General features: G+C 41.5%; 1 long non-coding RNA gene across 1 annotated transcript; it reads left to right on the top strand.

Moving 5' to 3' along the window:
* The first annotated feature begins 333 nt into the window (after positions 1-333).
* Positions 334-21,189, top strand: LOC133227590 (uncharacterized). The gene is made up of 3 exons (XR_009729881.1): positions 334-396; positions 1,351-1,390; positions 20,932-21,189. It is a non-coding gene; the product is annotated as an uncharacterized LOC133227590 (long non-coding RNA).
* The last annotated feature ends 370 nt before the right edge of the window (positions 21,190-21,559 follow it).

Genomic DNA, 21,559 nt, shown 5'->3' with positions numbered 1-21,559 from the left:
AGTACAGGTATTCCTGTCCTTTTAAAGGAAACAAAATTGAAGCGCAGAGAGGTTAAATTACATGCTTGAGGTTTTAAAATTAGAACTTATGACCCCTAGTCCCACGACCTTTCCATTCCACTATACTTCTCCAAACTCTCCCTTATTGATGAGAAAACTGAATCCCAGGGTGGCTCAGCAATGTCTGTCCACTTTTGATGTCTGCAAGTGAAGAGCAGCATGCCAACAAGAGCAGTCTCCTGATTTACAATCTGGCGTTCACGTCACAACCACCTCCCTACTTCGCTCAAACCCCAACAGTGACAGCATCGGGGAAAATTAGTGGGTGAAACTCTTGTTGGAATTTCTGCTCTGAATTGTGGAAGCAGGTGTGTGCAGCGTGAAGACTCTTCTGAGGTGAGTCTGATACAGACCATTAGCAAGATCCCTCCAGGGTAGGGCCAGACCCTGAGCGGGAGGAGAGAAGCGGGGTGGGGGTGTGGATAAGGGGGTAGAGGGGTGAGGGAACACTCCCAGCCTCAGGCCGAGTAGGCAGATATTCCCCGGATGCGCTCTGACCCACATTCTCGGCCGCTCAGAATGCCAGAGAGCCTCTCCATCAAGGCTGTGTCACACCTACCTGCTGACCTGGGGACGACCCCTCTCCTCACTGCAGGAAGCCGGGCGGCAGCTGCGGGAGCCCTGGGTTTTATAAGAACCCTCAGCCAAAACTGAGACGTGCTTCTTGAGCAGCTCTCACAGTTTGAGCTCTGGTGCTAAACACATCGGTGAGGCGAGAAAGTCTTATTTCCTGGTCTCCATTCCTACTCTGGGGAATTTTAATGAAGATTTGATCATTCTCCATGGGCTGAATCTTGGCTCGAGAGTTTTCTGGAAATATAAAAATGTCACCTGGGTTTGCTTGCACTTAGGTAACCCTTGATGGAGCAACTCAGTTTGAAAGAAACCAGGAGACCCTTCTAGTCCAACTATTTCAAGCCATTTAATTATCAAACTTGCACAAACTATAACGATTCTTCTGCAGTTGATTAAATTTTCTAGGACCACAATTCCTGGAACCTGTGCTTTGTAAAACCTATTTAAAAGTATGTGTTCATTCTAGATGCCAAATTAAGCTCTATATGTATTTTTCCTGTATTCTACTATTGACAGGAGATATTGGAATTTTAAATTGTTGGGTGATCAATTGGAGTTTTCAAATTACATAGTGTAATTGTAATTTTAAAAATTCATTTTTTATATTAGAGGAAAAATTTTTTTTCTGTATAAATATCAATTCCAAATATCAGAATCTGAATCATAGATGCTGAGTTATTGATAGGTTTACATCCCATTCTACTCTGCCTTCAGGATGGGACCTTGGAAGATGACAAGGACACACTAGAGAAAGGTATGGCTATAAGGTGAAGATTTAAGGCATAAAGTGGGCTGAGACAGGATTGGGAAAGCGAGAATAAACTGTTAGAAGGTAAAAAGTTTTCCTCTTATTTCTAGTATCTGCTATTAGGGGACCAAAGGGGCCTTGGGGGAGGGAGCTGGGAGATTATAAATGTTGCAAAATTGCTGGGGTTAATTGACTAGGAAAAACTAGCCTTTTTGGATGGATGCCTTGCCCTTGACCTCACTGGGGGCCATAGTCCAGGAAGGTAAGCCAGAAGCCAGAAAGAAAGTTTAATAGAGACACGTTGGAAATCCAAGGAAAACTGCCAAGTGGTTGAATCTTCATGGATATTTCTATAAGAGGTACAAAGGACTGATAATATTGCCTGACATAGCAAACCCCCTAAATATCACATTGTGGTTCATCTACCACAAATCTTAATCTTATGGCTGTTTCTAGGGTGAACAGATACTTTTTTTGTCCAGGTTGGGACATTTTTGAGAGTGAAAGGGGTGCTACTGATGATTATTCTTGAGCAATAGGCTTATGCTTTAGCCCATCCTTGGCAAACCAGGGCAAATGGTCATTCATTGCCTGTCGCTCTGCTCTTCCCTCTATTTCTCTCAAATTCTGGCATCCTCTGGTTCATCTACATTCACTTTTCCTCCCAGCTAACTGGTCTGTAGGATTTATTATGTTTTCCAAAAGGAGTCAGAAGGTAAATCACTGCTTTATCCATGACTGGCGTAAGTACAACATAAACCTGATGATTTCTCAGTTCTCGTTTCTTCCCACCATTGCTCATTCTCTTTTATGTGTTAAGAGGAAGCCACTTGGTTTAGAATCAGAACCACTCCAGGAGCATGAGCACAACTGGCACCCAGATCTTGTTTTCTAAATACCATTCTCCAGTTAAAGGAATCAGGCTCCTTGGAAACATGGCTAGTTCTAGGCAGAGAGCAGGGAAAATACAGGATTGGCCTGGAGGATCTTATAGTGGCAGGAAATAAGGAAGTGCTCACCAAAACGCAATCAAATCTTGAAGAAATATCAGAGAAATCCGAATTAAGAAGCCTTCTGCAGATGAACTGGCTTTTATGTTTCATAAATAGCATGTTCCTGAAACATAAAAAAGGTTAAGGAACTGTTTCAGTTTAAAAGAAACTAAAGCAGCATGACCACTAAATGTAACATGTGATTTAAGACTGGATCCTGTACAGGGAAGAAACAAATAGCTATTCAAGGACGTTATTGGTGCAGTTGATGCAAAGTGAATACACTGAGGACTGGATAGTAGTACTGTGTCAATTTGATTGTCTGGATTTTGATAACTTTGCCGTAGTTATGTAGGGCCATGATGTTTTTATAAAATACATGCTGAGCAATTTAGTTCAAGAAAAGATACCTCTTGCTGCTTTGTAGAGAAGAGACGATAGGGGTATCAGATGGAAGTTGGAAGCCATTTGAAAGCTATTTGAATAATCCAAGCAAGAGACAAACAAGGGTCTCTGAGGCATGGTTGTGGAATAGTGAGAAATGGCTGCCTTTATTTTGAAAGTGGAACTGAATGGATTGCTGGTGAATGGGGGACTTCCCAGGTGGCGCTAGTGGTAGAGAATCCACCTGCTGATGCAGGAGACATAAGAGATGTGGGTTTGATCCCTGGGTCAGGAAGATCTCCTGGAGGAGGTCATGGAAACCCACTCCAGTATTCTTTCCTGGAGAATCATATGGACAGAGAAGCCTGGTAGACTACAATCCATGGGATCGTGAAGAGTCAGACACGGCTGAGCATGCAGAAAACCAAACAACAGTGGGAACCTACTATAAATTAGCATAGGGAGCTCAGCTTGGCGCTCTGTTGTGACCTGGATGTGTGGTCTGGGGGTGGGTGGGAGGGAAATCCAACAGGGAGGGAGTATACGTATCCATATAGCCGATTCAATTCATTGTACAGCAAGAACTAACAACATTGTAAAGCAATTGTACTCCAAACAAAATAAGCAAACAAAAACCAAAAAAGTATTTCTTAGCTTGGCCTCATTCAAGCTTTACAAAGGCAGTATTTATTTTTCTTTTCAATATTCTTTTTGTTTCCGTGTAATTGAACTACTTGTTGTTCTTGATAAGGCCAAACCTCAATACTTTTTCTCCCCTTGATGTTTCCCAAAGTAGGATCTGTATACCTTTGTTGTTACCAAGGATTGCTGTGGATGGCATGTGTAGAAATATTTTGATAGTAATATTAGTAATATGCTGATTTTAATATATGTTACAAAATGATGGTGCAAACACATTAAAATTGTGATTTCATGCATACTAGTATTAATACAGGTCTTGGTAAAACAGTTGATCAGTTTAAAGTTAATAAAAAGAAAAATATTATACATGATATTATATAGTAATATTACTCAGAAATGGTCCAAATTATGAAGGTGGTACATGGAATCTGAAATTTGGGAAATACTGCACTCTTACAATGTAATTAAAAAATACTTCTTATTATGGTAAAATTTCAAATATACCAACAGTAGACAGAAGGTAGCTTTCATTGCTTTGACCTCATCTCTTGGCTAACTACAGTCTTCTCCAGCTTAGTAAATTGGAGGAACCGGGCGGTTCAGTGGTTAAGATTTGGCACTTTCGGTGCAGAGGGCCTTGCTTCAATTCCTGGCTGGGGGACTAAGGTCCCACATGACATGTGATGTGGGCAAAAACAAAAACCAAAACAAATGAAGTGCTTTGTTAACCATCAAGGAATTTGGACTTTGTCATTTGAAAATGGGATGTTAGTAAAATTATTTAAATAGTGAAATTGTGCTATGAAAGGTTGACATTCCAGTTTAGGACGGCATTATTTAGGAAGTAATAAAGTACATAGGATCATAAGATGTAATGGCTGAGATGGTTTTTTAAAAACCTGGGTTTATATAATCTGATAGCACTCATTATTAACGTATCGTGTAATGCCACCACCGTTCCAATAGATCTCAGCAGGACAAAAGTTCACTTCCTTTAGTACGGCAGACACCCTGGGGAGAACGTGGGGTGTAGAGCCGGGCAGTCCCCACATGTGAGACTCCAGACCCATAACTTGGTTTTGTCTAGTTACATAGCCTTGGGTAGGTCTCTAATTCTCTGAGCTTTTCTTTCATTTTCTGAGCATGGTGTTTCTACACAGATCTAATAGGACAATAATAGTTGTCCTACTTTTGACCCTAAATCAGAAGTGTTCCATTCTCTTTAGATACACTGCTTTGGTTATTTGGTGTTCTTTGACAATGTCTTACTCCCCACACTCCCAACCCTTGACTCCAAGTCAATTTTTTTTTTTTAATTTGTGTGAGTGAGGACATAGGGATAAATATGGATATGTCTTATAATACATGGAAGAAGGAATAAATAGCAGCAGTTAAAAATTTTGGCCTACAATCCTCTTGCTTCAAGGGAATCAGCAGGTTGTTCTCTGCTAGTGCCTGGGTTGCATTTGGAAATAAAGAAATCTTGATGAAGGGAGGGGATGATGTTGGTGAAGTTCCTCCCTGCTGCTGGCAGAAATCAGAAAGCACTTAAATGTATAGCAGTGATTTTCCTGGCATGCTTGTCATGGAGAAGCAGTGGGATCTTGTTGGGAATAGTTACGCCTTTGGAAAGGGAGAATTTCCTCAATTAGAGGACATAAAACAGTAATGAGACTAAGCATTTGGTAAATTCAGGAAATCAACTTCAGCTTGAGAATCCCAAAAGGGAGTTTGCTTTGTGGGGTAGGGAGCGATTTTCCAGGGTTGACCTTTGTTAAAAGGGAACTTTTGACTTTAAGGTTTAAAGCTCCAAAGGGCTAATTCAAAGAGGAGAAGGGGAAATAATTTCCATGGAGATTCCGGCTAAGATATTTGCATACTGTAAACCAGTTGCCTTTTGGCTGATGGGTTTTGAATTTTCCAGCCTGTACAATTTTAAAAAATTTCCACCACTGAGTAAAATTATTCCCTGAATCAATTTTCATGAAAGGTGATGAAATGAATGTGGGCAGGGTGAACTTCCTGGATTAAATCTTTATTATACTTTAAAGGAGGAGATACTACAGTTAGCAAGTAATTAAATTTTTTTTCCCACCATATTAAAACTAGTAAGGAAGATAATGACCAGATATATTCTGTTTTTACTTGCAAAATATATAGACATGGTTACTGAAGTTAGTCAATCATAGGATACTAATAATAATAGATATTAAAATCTGAATAATATTTCAAGTGTACAAAGCACATTTATATGTAGAATTTCCTGTGCACTAATTGAAATCTCTGGCTGTAGAGGTGAAACATGAGATTCATCTCCCGTAGAAGTCTTTGACAGCTAGACATAAAAAACATGCTTTTGAAATGCAGTGGTTTCTATATTGTTCACCTTATGATTGTTAACAGTTTTCTTATTAATTTTAAATTTCAAAATTAATTCCTCTTTTTTTCAAGTTAAACTTAAGGAACTTCAAGTTGCATAGTAGATTAATCTTTAATAAGCAAAGTTGTGAAGGGAAAAAACTAGCAAAGAAGGATTTGCCAGGATTGAAACTCAATTGAAGAGTTCTCCTTCCTGGTTATGTATCGATGCCTTCAAGAGGTTGCCATACAACACAATAATCTCAATATACAAAATTGTTAGGGTAACTGACTAAAAGATCATCTTAATTTAGTCCTGACCAGTTCAATCTGCTTTGCAGACTCCAGAATTCATAGAGCTAGATGGAAGGCAGCTATGCTCCTCACTGTATCCCCAGCGCTCACAGAACTACAAGAATTGGGACAAACAATGGGAATTTGACTTGATATGTTTGGAAAAGCTTGGCTTAACAGGACTTTACGCTTGAACACGTATGTTCCAGCCTGCACTCTCTTCAAGTCCCTTACTCAATTTCTACTCCTCCTCCCTGAGGAGATGCTAATCTCCCTGCATCACTCACTGGCCTTTCACTAATTCCCCATGAGTTGCAGTTGACATAAACTGAAGCTGTCTAATGTGGCTTAACTTCTGCTCCTACCCAGACTGCTTCTTTCACCGGTTGCCCCTTGCCTTGAATTTGAGTCTCCAGGAGATCAAATGACTGGTAGTTCTGGACATGGAACCTGATAATAGATTCAGGTCCTGTCTCCTGCCTGAAGCAGCCCTCTGTCACCTGTTCCTTTTCACCTGTTGCAAGTTAATTCCCATTCATCTTTCAAGACAAAGCTGTCTCTTTCTGATGAAGACTTCTTCACCCTGTTTGCCTATTCTCTTTACTCTCAAATGACCTTGGAGGTGCTGCAGTGATCATCTTCACTGTGGCATATTTGGAGAAGGCAATGGCACCCCACTCCAGTACTCTTGCCTGGAAAATCCCATGGACAGAGGAGCCTGGTAGGCTGCAGTCCATGGGGTCGCCAAGAGTCAGACACGACTGAGCGACTTGACTTTCACTTTTCACTTTCATGCATTGGAGAAGGAAATGGCAACCCACTCCAGTGTTCTTGCCTGGAGAATCCCAGGGACGGCACAGCCTGGTGGGCTGCCGTCTATGGGGTCACACAGAATTGGACACGACTGAAGTGACCTAGCAGCAGTAGCAGCAGCAGTGGCATATTAGAAGTGTAATGAAATGCGGTCATTTGTAGAGATGTGGCTGGAACAAGAGTCATCATGCAGAGTGAAGTAAGTCAGAAAGAGAAAAGTCTCGTATATTAAAGCGTATATGTGGAATCTAGAAAAATGGTTCAGATGAACCTAGTTCCAGGGCAGGAATAGAGACACAAATGTAGAGAATGAACATGCAGACACAGTGGTGGAAGGGGAGAGTGGGATGAACTGGGAGAGTAGCGTTGACATATGTCCATCATTGCGTGTAACATAGATAGCCAGTGGGAACCTGCTGAATGGCACAGGGAGCTCAGTTTGGTGCTCAGGGATGACTTAAAGGGGTGTGATGGGGTGGGGTGGAAGGGAGGTCCAAGAGGGAAAGGGCGTATGTGTGCATATAGCTGACTCACTTCCTTGTACAGTAGAAACTGACACTATATTGTAAAGCAATGATACTCCACTTTAAAAAAGTATCTATTTTCACTCCCCTCACTCTCCACTTGATGAAATTAGATTGTAAGCTCTTAGAGGGCCAGGAGCCACATCTTATTTATATATATTTTTTCTAGTATTTGAATATGGAAGGTGCTTATTAAGTTTGGATGGATTTTTTAAGTCAAGTCAGATTTTGTCCTCAAGTGGCTTGGGGTGCTAAAGAAAACATTAGAGATTGGGTACTTTTTTCTCTCTTTAAAAAAATCTTTTGGCTGTGCCCCAAAGCGTGTGGGATCTAAGTTCCCTAACCAGGGATTGAAGCTGCATCCCCTGCATTGGAAGCATAGAATCTTAACCAGTGGACTGCCAGGGAAGTCCTGAGATTCGGTGCATTTTAATGATGTATCTGCTAGGTGTGTCTTGTCCCATGTGTAACTAGGAAGTCAGTGTCTTATATCTTCAAGGCCCCAGTATGCTTATGATTTCTGAGCCCTTTACGTGTGATAATAACCCTCTAGTTATCTTGATGCCTTCCTGTTTTAAAATACAGTGTATTCATAAAAAATGTGAGGTATAATAAGACCAACAGATCAGGAGACTCGTCATTGGAAAATAGTTTGTTTCTCATAGTTATCAAGAGGAGAGACATGCTACCCTGTGCCCTAGGGCACACAGGGAAGCACCAGGGTCAGCTGAGAGGCAGAGGGAGAATTTGTGAGTAAGAGCATCCTCTCCTCTCCGGTCAGTGGGTCTGTTAGGGGAAGCACACTGATTGAAACCACCCACCCTGGCCAGGCACCATAGTAACCATTTGCATGAGTTGTTTTATTACAGGAGATCCTGATAAGGAATACAGAACTAATAAGCCACCCCCAACCGGAGGAGTTCGGGAAAGGTCTAAAGGAGACACCGCGTGTCCGTCCACTTCCCAGAATCCCTCTCGCTAGCATCCATCTTGGCCGAGCGATGCATGCGCCACCAGGAAAGACTCTGAATTAGAATGATTGGCCAAAGACCACCTGGAAACTAATCCCATCACCATAAAACCTGAGACTTCGAGCCACGCAGCAGAGCAGTTCTCCTGGGTTCCGTTACCCTCCTGCTCTCCACCCGGGCGCCCTTTCCCAATAAAATCTCTTGCTTTGTCAGCACATGTGTCTCCTCAGACAATTCATTTCTTTCTTTTTTTTTTTTTTCCATTTCTGAGTGTTAGACAAGAGCACAGTTTCAGGCCTTGGAAGGGGTCCGCCTTTCTGCAACAGGCCTGGGTTGGGTGCATGGATGAGGGGGAGTAGTTCCCGACTGTTTTGGAGTTTGGATATAGCGTCAGTCTGGACTAGGGTTGGGTGATTGTTAGAGTCGATCACATTTTACATTGTTTAAGAGTGCTTGAGAAAGTTCTGGGATCTGCCTAAGGCCAAGAAAGAACTTGGTCATAGGTGGGTTTGAAGAGGCAAATGGGGAAAAGAGTGAAGCTGAGTTTTGGTTACAGCCAACTGTTTTCCATTCAAACCCGTTCTATGAACAGAATTATGAAGTTCTGCTCAAGGAGGTTTATTTAAAGCCTGCTTTGCACAGGGCAGAATCCTAGGCACGGGGAGGATGAAGATTAAGCAGACAGACTCTCTGTTCTTAAAGGGTTAGCGGTTTAGTGAGAAGAAACAGCAGGTTAGTCCATGCCAGCAGCCTGTCTCTTGCAGGTCCTGTGACACTGGTTGCTCCCCACTTCAGGTCCGCGGAAGAGTTATGAGCTCAAAGGCGGTGACCTCCTCACTGTTGATCCTGGGCTCCATCTGCATGCTGAAGCTTTCTCATTGGGTTCTGGGTACCAGTCGCTGTGACTTGACCAGGGTGAGGGACCTAGACCTGGGGTGAAGCATTTGATCTTGGGTCAATTACTCAACTGCTTACGCTCCATCTTCCCAGTCACTAAATGGATATAATAAAATCTAGCCCTTGGGCTTAGTGTGAGAATTAAATTAGGTGTTTGTTAAGGGTTTACCAGAGTGCCTTCACACTGAAGTGCTTTTAAATGAAAATTATTGTTATGATCATCTGTGCCAACAGGCCCCTCTCCACCCCTCTGGGCTTCTCGCTTGTGTATTTGAAACCTGATGGATGAGTTTCAAATGACTCTAGTCTGTAGACTGTCTTTATGGTTAGATGCTTCTAGGGGGAAAGAAATGTATTTTTAAAAAGTAAACTAAGAAGTAGTGCACGATGACATCATTCTTAATAAAACAGAGTTGAGGAGTCCAACTGGAAAGGTTGATGACTTTGTAGTAACTTTTTTTTGTGTGTGTGAGCAGACCAGTGAGATTGGGCATGTTAGATACATTCACATTTTGCAGAAGGGAGTAACTTAACTTTCCTTTGTCTATGATGTCCGTGAAGCTAATTGTACCTGGGATTTATAAGGGCTGATCCACTGAATGAAATGGAAAGACATTTGAAAACATTGTAACATGAAAATGTGGCTGTTTGTTGTTCTTTCGTTGGATAATCTTTAACTGCCCCTGCCAGATAGGTGAGAATTGGTTTTCCCAGAGGTAATTCTGAAGCCTCTGAGGTACCTTTGTTTTCTAATGTGATTAATGAAAATCTTGCCTCTTCAACAGATTGGGACTTTAGGATGAGGTTTGTCTCCTCTGCTTATTATATATATTCAGTATTCTACAGTAATTTTTGTTGTTGTTTAGTTGCTAAGTCATGTCCGACTCTTTTGCGACCCCATAGACTGTCACCCACCAGGCTCCTCTGTCCATGGGATTTCCCAGGCAAGAATATTGGAGCCAGTTGCCATTTCCTCCTCTAGGAGATCTTATCCCCCAGGGATCGAACCTGAGCCTCCTGCATTGGCAGGTGGAGTCTTTACCACGGAGCCACCAGAGCAGCCCTCTACAGTAATTAAATCCCTTAATAATTACTCATTTACTCTGTCTTATGAGTGACTCCTGAATAATCCAAAGAAGTTTAAAAGAACTTTATGGTACTTTTAGTGTTAATCCTTTTCCACATCGTCTTTGAACCCAGCTATTTGAAAATTGGCAATCTGTGTATTTGTTAACCAGAACAGCCCATTCTCAAGCCCTGCCAGGTAACAGGGAGTTCCCTGCATTCTTTTTTATTGTTATGGCCCGTCTGGGATTTGATGAGTGAATGGATCCATCCTCATACACGTCTCCGCATTTGGATTCATATAGATTCTGAGATACGGAATTCATACTTAATTTTAAATTCTGATGTTGAAATATGTGCCCACCGAGGATTCTGCTGAGTTGGTTTATAGAAAATACATATTAATTTTGTTAAACTGAATGCATTTGCATTTATTTTCCCAAATTACCACCAGCTTGCTTAACAAAAGGCAAACAGAGGCAAATGCTCCTTGGTTAGTGACTTTTCTATTTTTCTCAGGGATGCCTTCAAAAGAAGAATGTTTGTTTATATGTGTGTGTGTGTGTGATATGTGTGTATTTATATATACATATTGGGCAGGCAGTAAATGAGAGATGTTATTTAAACTTCTTTTTGGCTGATTTTCCTTACGTTGTCTGAGTAGGTGACATCCTTGATGGGACAGTTTGTCAAACACACACAAGACACCATGTAAGGCCAGGGCCCTGACTGATTAGGTAAAGATAGAATGAGCTGCTTTTAGATTTAGAACATTTATTACTCATATATTCAGCAAAGGAGAAAACAGCTGATGGCGCTAAGTTCCCTGTGGTCATTTCCCCAACCTAAAAACACAGCCTCGAATAAAAGGGGCTGAATCACAGCAGCATGGGTTATGGAAGTCCCCGTTGTCGCAGAGCCAATCGTGAGCTGCAAGAAAGTGTGAGTATGAGACAAGAAAAATCTCTAGCTTAGGCCATGGAAAAATGATAAAAACCATGGAAAACTTGTTCCTTCTTTAGATGGCAAAACTATTTTCCTGGGCACACCCCCTCTCCCCTCCCCTCCTCCTCCGCCCCTTACCTGTCACATCCTAGGACCTTAAAGGATTTATTCTCTGCGTTTCCGCTCTGATGGAGGCAGGCCAAAAAGCCTTAGGCCTCATCAGAACCTGGGAGGCTGGGAGTGCTGTCTCCCAACAGCCTTGGAGGTGAGTGGGCAGGGGCCTCTTGGCTGCCTGTCTCAGGCCTCCCATGCTCTTGTATTCTAGGGGGATCATGAGATATTCTTTGAAGGTTTGGGTGAGCTATGCTTCAGGCCCTTCCTGCGTGGCCTGCACGGATCCATGGCAGGTGGCCAGGGTGTCCTGGTGGAGCCCTTGCTCTTGGCCATCCTTTTGAAGCAGCCACCCCCGTGATGGTTGAGTGAGAAAGGCTAGGGCAGGGCTGTACTGGCTCCATATTGGAGCTCTGGCTTGTCCTGCTTGCCCGGTTTTCTCATAGTTGCTTGGAATCCATCGTGAAGTTTTCCTTGGGTGGGTCTCAGGGACAGGCTCGGAGAGCTTAGGTCTGTTACACTTGACCTTAGGAGGGTGCACCCACTTTATTAACAAAAGGGACTGCTTTCTGAGTGCTTTGCTGCTGATTTTGCTGCACTGAGCTTTAGTTTCCCAGGAGGTGCTAGTGATAAAGAACCTGCTTTCCAGTGTGGGAAACATAAATGTGGGTTCAATCCCTGGGTCGGGAAGATCCTCTGGAGGAGGGCACAGCAGCCTACTCCAGTATTCTTGCCTAGAGAATCCCATGGACAGAGGAGCTTGGTGGGCTACAGTCCATGAGGTTGCAAAGAGTCAGGCACAACTTAGTGACTGAGTGCAGGAAGCGCTTTGTTTAATAAGCACAGCCTAGTGCTCAATGGCTTAGACTCTGTCCTTGGATGGTTCTGCCATTGACTAGCAGGGTGAACTTGAGCAAGTTCTCTCACTTCTGTAGCTCTCCAGTCCTCATCCATAGACTGGGGACAATTGCATGAGAAAGCTGTATGAAGCAGGTCAGGTATATTCCAGTGGTGTCTAATGCATGGTGAGCACCCAACGAATGCAGCCTTAGTTATGGATGAGAACATTCCATGGAGCTGAGCTTTCCAGTGAGTTCCTGGGATAAGGAAGAAAGACAAGGGGGAAAAAACCCCCAAGCTTTCTTAATTTACCATGTAGCTGAATTAAAGGGACATGGACAGTCATAAGGCAATCAATCAATGAACACTGACAATGCTCATATGGTGATCTTTGTGAAGGAGAGATCAATGGTCACACGATTTATCTTTTGGTTGGATGGCCTTTAATTTTACCTCTGAGTTGACCCAGCGACTTGTGACTACAGGTGGCAAGTCACTAGGTAAAGGCCATCATCAAACAGTGCTGTCCACAAAATCTCTTTGTAGAATGGTCTTGGCCAGGGACCATGCACACACCTCCATTTTCCTTTCATAGGCCAGCCTGAGGAATACCCACATAATCCATTTGGTCACTTTGACTGGAGCAACTGTGTCATTTCATATCCCATGGGATGTTTGCTGAAGACATGAAACACAGGTGCAGATGGAGGGCTAAAGGCACAACCATTTTCCAATTAGGATCCCTTTGGCTCCCTGAAACCCAATCGCATGGAGTGAACCAGACACCCCTGTCTGGAGCTCTGCATTCAACTCAGGATCCAACTCTCAGTGGAAAATTAAAAACAAAGTCATTATTATATATTAGATTTATTAAAAATGCAACTATTACCAAGAGCCTGTGGGCATGTGTGGAAAATACCATAATTAAATTAAATTAAATTAAATCCAGCAGCTAGCAGTAACATTTTCCACTAAGGAGGAGGAGGAGAAAGAAAAAATAAGCCCATAGGAGAATTCCAAACCAGAAAAGTGTAAGAAGTGGCCAGGATTCTTCTAGGAGAAAGAAGATGTTATAACTGTTATTATTATTATTATTGCTGCCTTGAGATAATGGAAAAGTAATATGTAAATTTGGAACAAGATGGGAACTTTCCAGGCATCGGGAAATGATGTTTATTTGGAAGACGGTGAATAACATTAAAGCCAGAAATGGAACAGCTACTATTATAGGGAGAAAGTTTATTTGTAGTGATTATCTCGAGTAATTATTCAAATAGGGACTATCGGATCAGTGGGAAAGCAGTGCTCTTTCAGTGTTGCCAAGGTCAGAGAAGGGTAGAATTCTCTGCTGGCAGATTCAACACTCATGCTTTATTTCTGGAAGAATTAAAGGAGTGTTAAGATGTCAGATGATGGGTAAGACTGGAGCTTTACTTCTGCTTCTTGTTTTCATTGCTTATGAGGATGGTAGAGAAAGGAAGGTGGAGACTTAGTGTGACAAACCCTTATATGATGTATTTGTGTTTTGTTTTTCTGTTTTTGAGATATGCTCTTACAAAGAGGTTGAATGGCCCCACAGAGGCTCCTCAGCGTATCCCCATGTTGCTTAGAGCAGAAGGCTCTTCTGGTTAGTTGCATTCCTGGACCAGAATCTGTGTGGCCTGATTTGTTGGCTTCTTCTACAGCATCAACATTGGCTACAACAGCACTTTTAAAAATTAGGACAATCTTGGGGTAGTTTTTAAAAATGAAATGGTCCAGGCAGCTCAAGGGTGAGGTCAGAGTACAGTCAGTACTTTGGGGTGGCAGTTCTCTAATCTGCGTGGTCCAAGGAATCCCCTGGCAGCAATAATTGCTTCCCCTGGAAGAAAGTGCTGTTCTCGAGGTTGGTGGTTATGGGCTGTCTAGCTACCAGAAATGCTCCATTTTTTGTATCAGAAATTTATTTTTTATTCTGTATCTGAGATATTTGTTATTCATCTGAATTCTACCAAGAACCAAGAAGGTATCTTTCCTGTCAGCGGGCTTGTGTTGAGCTTGTTGAACTTACCGATCATTTGGAACATCAAATCTGGTTGATTTATCTGTAGCCAAATAATCTAGTTTGCCTCAGTCAAAATGACTGAACTGGTTGCTTGAATGTAACTCTAGAACATTCCCAGGGGATTGTGAGAGAAAGCTCTGAAGCCCAGGAAGAGTCCTGTGCTTTCCCTCTGGCATTGTTGGGACATTCTGCACAAGGACTGGATGTACCTCGCTCAGTAGAGAAGCATGTGAGGATTTTTAATACTTCTTGGATGGTTTTTATGGTGAGCTCATTCATTGTAGTTCTGGGGTTCTGGGGTGGGGATGGTAGATGATGAATTCTGGCATCTAGGCTGGTACTCCAGTAGTCACTTGGGCTCTTTGGATCTGTAGTGGGGCTATGTTTGTCTCTGGTTGTAAATAAAGACTTGCTCAGTTTACTTAAAAGAGGCTCCCTCATCCCTCACAACCCTTCTTGGGAAGGACTAGAGAAATCAGGGGCTTATTTAATGTAACATAATTTAAAGAAGGGCTTCCTTGGTAGCTTAGATGGCAAAGCACCCGCCTGCAATGCAGGAAACCTGGGTTTGACTCCTGGGTTAGGAACAGCCCCTGGAGAAGAGAATGGCAACCCACTCTAGTATTCTTGCCTGGAGAATTCTGTGGACAAGGGAGCCTGGCGGGCTACAGTCCATGGGGTTGCAAAGAGTTGGACACAACTGAGCAACTAACACACACACACACAATTTAAAGGAACATACAATATCCCTTTAAGATGCACAGAATTTGAGTGCCAAATGCTGTACCTTGAGCAGTCTGGTTTTATTCCTGTGCAGGTCTTCACAGGGTGTTATTGGAGGGTTGCAGCAGAAAGTTTAGTTTTTTCTTTAATCCTTGCAAAGTGGCAGGACTCGCATTGGAGTGTGAAAGGAATCAGATACTTATAATTATTTTTACCTATTTGGCTCAGGTCTGCAAAACGATACAGAAAGCCAGCAAGCTGTTCAAATTGCCACATGATGCAGGAAAAAGAACTGGTTTTACTTCTATGGAAAACCCTGTCATTCACCTGTTGAGACTCTGGATAATTTCAAGTGATTCTTGGAGGTTTCTTCTCAATATATTTGCCAGTTCTCTCCACAAAAAAATGTAGGGAGGGTAAGAAGATAGTATCAGGAAAAATAAATCACATTCCTTTAAAATATTTTTTTCCTACGTCTATTTCTAATGCCAATGATAGAAATTATGTGGAAGAAATGTTAATAAGTGTGGCTTGATGGCTTTATGTGTTTGATGGGCTCCCTGATGCCCTCATGAAATCAGGTTGCCAAAAACAAACCGGGGTAACAGGGAAGTGTAGAACACAGAGATGAGTATCAGAGAACTCCATGCTATTTCTAAGGATGTGTATGATTTATGAAAAACACTGTTAAGGTTTTTGGAGTGTGGTATCTCCATTTCCACTTCTGTAAGTGTGGATGAGTTAGATGAAGACTGTAACACACAGCTGGAACATGGCAGGATACTTGACAGCTAGAAGGACCACCCCAGTCCAGCTGCCTTCCTAGCTGGGTTGGAGAAGGGAATTGAGGCTGGGGGTAGAGGAGGGTGTGGGGATGGAGTGCAATTTGAGAAAATCAATGGGAGGATTAGTTGAGAGTGATAGAGAATCCCAAATAACCTTTGACACAGACACTACCTTTTTGTCAAGTGATAAACACAGTCATGGGGAAGGTACTGCCCTGTTGAATGTATATTGCTAACTTCATTGATTTTACTTTCATTCTGGTACATCTTATTTTGGTAAATATCATAAATCAGTCTTCATTCTAAACATGATTCATGTAAAATGGTTCACATAGGGTAGGAAGCTGAACTGATCTACGCAAGTGAGAGGTTAGGAAAATAAATGTCTATCTAGGAAATATATATTATTTCCTCTGTATTAAACTGCTTAATGAAAGGTGTGAACATAGCTTTGAACATGGCTTCTTGTTCTGTTTCTTAATCCTGTGAAAGAGAGACAGTGTATGGTTGGGCATGAACTTGAATCAACTGATCTAGATTTGAATCCCAAATCTAGTATTGATTAGCCATTTGATCCTAAGAATGCTGCTTAGGATCATGCTTTTTTCAGTCTTAGTGTAACTGCAAGGATTAAATGAGATGATGGATCAAAAATGCTTTCAATTTTTTGTCTATAATCTGTAGCAGGAAATACATTTTTTTTGCATCACTAGATAATGTACCCAAATGTACACACAGAAACATACAACTTTAACAAAAATTTCATGAAGCGATGGTCACCCTTACTATGTGTAATATACACTGATATTTTCTGTTCCATTCTACTGCATATTTTAAGAAATTCTGGTCATGATCCACTAAGTTAATTTTACAATTCGTCAATGATTTAGGACCCACAGTAAGAAAAACCAGATTTGATACTTAGCACAGTGACTGGTATACAGTCATTGTTCTATAAGGAATAAACATTGCACTTAGAAGGGAATGATGTCATGTAATAGGTTTATTGAGGTATAATTCTTTGGCTAGAGGAAGTTGTAATAAAAATGCTAAAGTTTCTTAATGAGAGTAGCGCCAAGGTTGCCAATATGATATAAAGCACTTTCCCCTCTTCCTCTTTTTTCTGATTAAGGCACATCATTGAAGACCAGAGACAAACAAGTTGGAAAAACTGAAAACAAAACATCATTCCTTTTTCCTTAGCATAATTTAATTAAAATTTCTTAACCTAAAGCTTGATTTCAGAATGATTAATATTGACAACTTTGGAAAATAAATACTCAAAAGAGGAAAGCAGAAAGGATGCTGTTTGTACACAACTAAAGCACATTTAACTAGCAGCAGTGAAGGTGAGGCCTGATGAATTTCTATCCAATAGCTGACTGTGGAGCATCATTTTCTCCTCTCTTTTCTTCTTCAGAAACAAGGAGAAAATTCAGGGTAAAAAAAATATAAGTATACTTGGCATACAAGGTTTCTGTTGCTACTGTGGCAAATTGCCATAAATGCAGATATTTACAATTCAAATTTCTTATCTTACTGTTTTCATGGGTTGGAAGTCCAAGTGTATCATGGCTCAGTTGGTTCTTTGGCTCTGGGTATCACAGGCTGAATAATGTGTTGGCAGGGTTGTGTTACTTTTTTGGAGACTTTGGGATTGGATCTCTTCTAAGCCGATTCAGGCTGTTGGACCAGTTTGGTTCTTTGGGGTTGAAGGACTGAGGTATGTTTACTTGCTGGCTGTCAGCGAGGGAGGCAGGCAGACTTTGCTCCTAGAGGCTGCCTCCAGTCCTCCTCAAGCTGTCCATATGGCTCAACAGAAGTTGAGTTCCTCTCACTGTTTGAATCTCTCTGACTTCCCTTTGTGCCACATTTCTCATCCCAGCAGAAGATTTTTTTCTGCTTTTAAGGGTTCATGTAATTAAATTGGGCCCACACAGATAATTCAGTACCATCTCTATATCTTGAGGTCTATAACCATTATATCTGCAAAGTCTCTTTGTAATATACCATATTCACAAAATCCGGAGAAGTGTGGGCATCTTTGGTGGGGATTTGGGAGAGGGTATTATTTGCCTGCTATATTTGGTTTGGAAATTATTTTCTCTGTAGAGAAGAAATTTTATTGCTGTCAGAGTTTTCATGGCTCTTAGAGTTACTGAATAAATCATAAAATTATAGGATTTTAGAGGGGGACAGCATTCAGGAACTTCAACTTCCTCATTTCACAATGAGGAAACCAAACAGAATTACTTGCTTAGTCTCACAGGAGGTTGGTGAAAGTGTTAGCGGGGCAATCCATGATTCTAGACTTCTGGTCCTTTTTCATGGCTCAGACATTCAGAAATGCTGATGAATTATATTCCTGGGAAGGTGGATCTTGGGGAAGAAATAAATTAAAAGTTAGCAATGGGGAAGCTAGGCTTTTTGTTTTTCTCCCTCTCCTGATCTGACTCCTAGGAAGCATTTGCAAAGAAAAATTTTGAAGCTTTAAGGAATTATTTTATATCATCCTAGAATCGTGGAAAAATTTAAAAGCCTTTCTACTTAAAAATACCAGGGTTCTTAAAAATTTCTCATCCAGTTACTTTAGATGAAAAATGTTTATTTTTCTTCTTTTTAATATGGTGTTAATATCATTGTTTCTGAGGTTAGCAAAGCCTGAGAGAATGAGGAATAAAAGGAGTGAAAGAGGATGAAAAGAGAGCCTAAAACCATCAATTTCAGGGGCCTCTAAAATGGAATTCTCACTGCTATGCTTTTGCAGTCTCAGGCTGAGATGAATACACAAGACCAGTACTGGTTTACTCTTTGTTAATATCAGTGGAAGCTGGAAAGCAGTTCTATCTATCTATTGAAATTTATCTATCAATTATTCTTTCATTCCTACTTCTTTCACTCTTCATTTACTGAGGTCTTGTTATATGTCTAGTGCTATGCTAAGGGCTGTGATACATTGAGGAATAAGATAAGGCATCTGTCTTTAAAAGATCATAGTTTAGCCAGAGAGACAGATATAGGAACAGATATAATAGCATGTTGTCCCAGAATTGTGACTAAAACCCCAATATGAAAGTAAAAGGGTCAAAGAGCCCTACTTCTTTGGCAGAGGGGAGTCAGACAGTTCCTTCTGGGGCTTCCTAGGAGGCGGTAGAACTTCCAGCCGTGATCCTGGTGCCACACCAAGGATGAAAGGTAAGGGAGGGGGCGGTGGCAGTTTACATAAGAAATCTTGAATTTTCAGAGTTGCTAACCTCATGGGGAGTACAGTGCTTGTGGTAAGATGGCATTGCCACTCTCCCAGGGGGAGCAGAGGGATTGCTTTTCCTTCCCTAACTTCGAATAAAGGGACCCCTCAGATACTCATTTGTAAAGCCTGGATGTGTCTGCCACAAGGCAGAAAGAGATGGGCATCTCATATCCCAGGCATCAGACTTGCTGATCTGCCCCTGAACACCCAAGACAAGGACAGGAATTGGAGGGAGACACAAGGGTGCAGAAAAGGAGCAGCAGTAGTCTATGACCTGCACCTGCACCAGCACCAACTGGGAAGGGGCTGTGAGTCTCTAGTGAATTGAGCATACCATCCAGAAGGTGGCCTTGAGCTCTTTTGCTGATAGTTCACATAAGAGGGTTGCCTACAGGATGAGGGCCCCCCAGAAGCAAGGGGCTGTTGGATGGACCAGCCTCTTAGAGGATAGAATAGATGGAGTTGGGAGGATAGATATCCCACATCAGTGTACTATGGGGTGAGGAGGCTCCTCTGATATCCCCATCAACACACTCGTGAACCACACAAAAGAGTCAGCTTTGGGTGTCTGCCCCACATGCCTTGCCTTACTGACCAGTCAAGATTGGGCAGAGAGAGGCCAGACTCCGGTTAAGTAAGGAGAAGTTTGTCTTCCACCAATACTCCTCCTCCCAATCTTCCTTGCCTTTTCTGTCCCCAAAGCATCTGGAATCTGCAGATGGAGAAGGGCAGCCATGAAAGAATGTCTTCCTTCCTGCTCCAAGTTCTTCAAGCCAAATGCCTGACTTGCAGTGAAGGGGAGGGAAAGTTTTGAATCAGATATGAGTCCAGACTTGTTAACAGGATGGGACTGAACTTTAACAACTGAACATAAATAGAAAGTTATGGGACCTGCCCGAAGTGTTAAAGGATTTACTATTGAGCAGGGAAGGAAGATCTGAGAGATTGTGAGTGAAAACAGTGATTAAAAATGTTTTGTTTTTTCCCCACTTATTGGAAATTTTAATCCCTCAATATACTGGTTCCAAAATAAATGCAGAACAGAATTGATTTGTCCTATAATGGTGACAAGTAACAAGTGTTTTTTCTTTCTTGCATAATGTTTGTTTTTCCTAGAACTAATAAAATTGTTTTGTTTTGTTTTGTTTTTGGTTTGCTTATTACATTTGGTTTTCTATTTACATATCACAAAGTCAACCCCAACCATTTCCCCCTAATTGTCAAAACTCTGGGTAGGTTGAAATACATAAAGTGTTCTATCAAATTCACCTTGTTAAAAAGTCATTTTTAGAATCTTTCCTGATCTACTTCAATTTGAACTGATTGTTCTCTGTGTTTGCCATAGATCTGTCCTCATGTGACCTCCTAAGAATGTTTTTTTTTGTTTTTTAATTTTATTTTGTGATAGATCCTCCATTTTCTGGATTCCAGGTCTCCTTTTTTCTTAACTCAGTTCTTTACTTTGGTGGAGCACTTTCTCCAACAACTGAAAAATATTGTGTGAAAGATCGATTTGGGGAGACCTTGCATATAAAAAATGTTTTTAGTCTACCTGTGGTAATTTGTTTACCAAACAGCTGCAATAATTCTCCACCTTGAATTATTACCATTGTGCTCAGTTACTAAGTCATGTCCAACCCTTTTGCGACCCCATAAACTATAGTAGCTCACCAGCCTCCTCTGTCCATGGGATTTCCCAGACAAGAATACTAGAGTGGGTTACCATTCTTTCCTCCAGCAGGTCTTCCTGACCCAGATATCAAACCCATGACTCCTGTGTCTCCTGCATTGGCAGGTGGATTCTTTACCACTGAGCCATCTGGGAAGCCCTTTGGTCAATGGGACAGTATCAAACATGAGGTGAGCAGAAATGGGAATGCTTGTACATTGGTGGTGTCTTCTCTTGCAGCTTTTTGGAACCCCAAAACCAACATGGGAAGAAGATGGGTTAGTTTGTTGGAAAATGAGAGACTGTGTGATGTGGAACAGAGATAAGCTGTTTCAACTGAGGGCCCCTCTTCCTTCTGCTTTAGACCTCCAAGCCTGCAACATGTGTGTACAAGGCCATCCTAGATGATCTACCCCCGACTGGAAAGATTCACCAAGTCAGCAGAAAAACCACACTGATGACCCAGAGAATTATGATAAATAATAAATGTTTTGCTTCATTAAATGAATTAATGAATCTTTTTATGGCAAAAGCTAACTGGTAACCCTATCATGACACTTCATTGAGAATTTAGCTGGGTAGAGAATTTTGTACTGAAAATTATTTTCCTTTAACCATTAAAAAAGACAACTTATAGAATGGGAGAAAATATTTGCAAATGATGCAACAGACAAGGGCCTGATTCCAAAATATACAAAGAGTTCATACAACTCAGCAACAAGAAAAAAAAACAAACCAATCAAAAAATGGGCAGAAAATCTTAACAAACATTTCTCTAAAGAAAATATACAGATGGCCAGTAGGCATATAAAAAGATACTCAACATCACTATTCAGTTCAGTTCAGTTCAGTTCAGTCGCTCAGTTGT

The sequence above is a fragment of the Bos javanicus genome, chromosome 16 (genome assembly GCF_032452875.1).
Source record: "Bos javanicus breed banteng chromosome 16, ARS-OSU_banteng_1.0, whole genome shotgun sequence".
In the NCBI taxonomy this organism is placed as follows: Eukaryota; Metazoa; Chordata; class Mammalia; order Artiodactyla; family Bovidae; genus Bos; species Bos javanicus.
The sequence above is the reverse complement of the archived record's forward strand: the minus strand, read 5'-3'. Positions and strand labels throughout refer to the sequence as shown.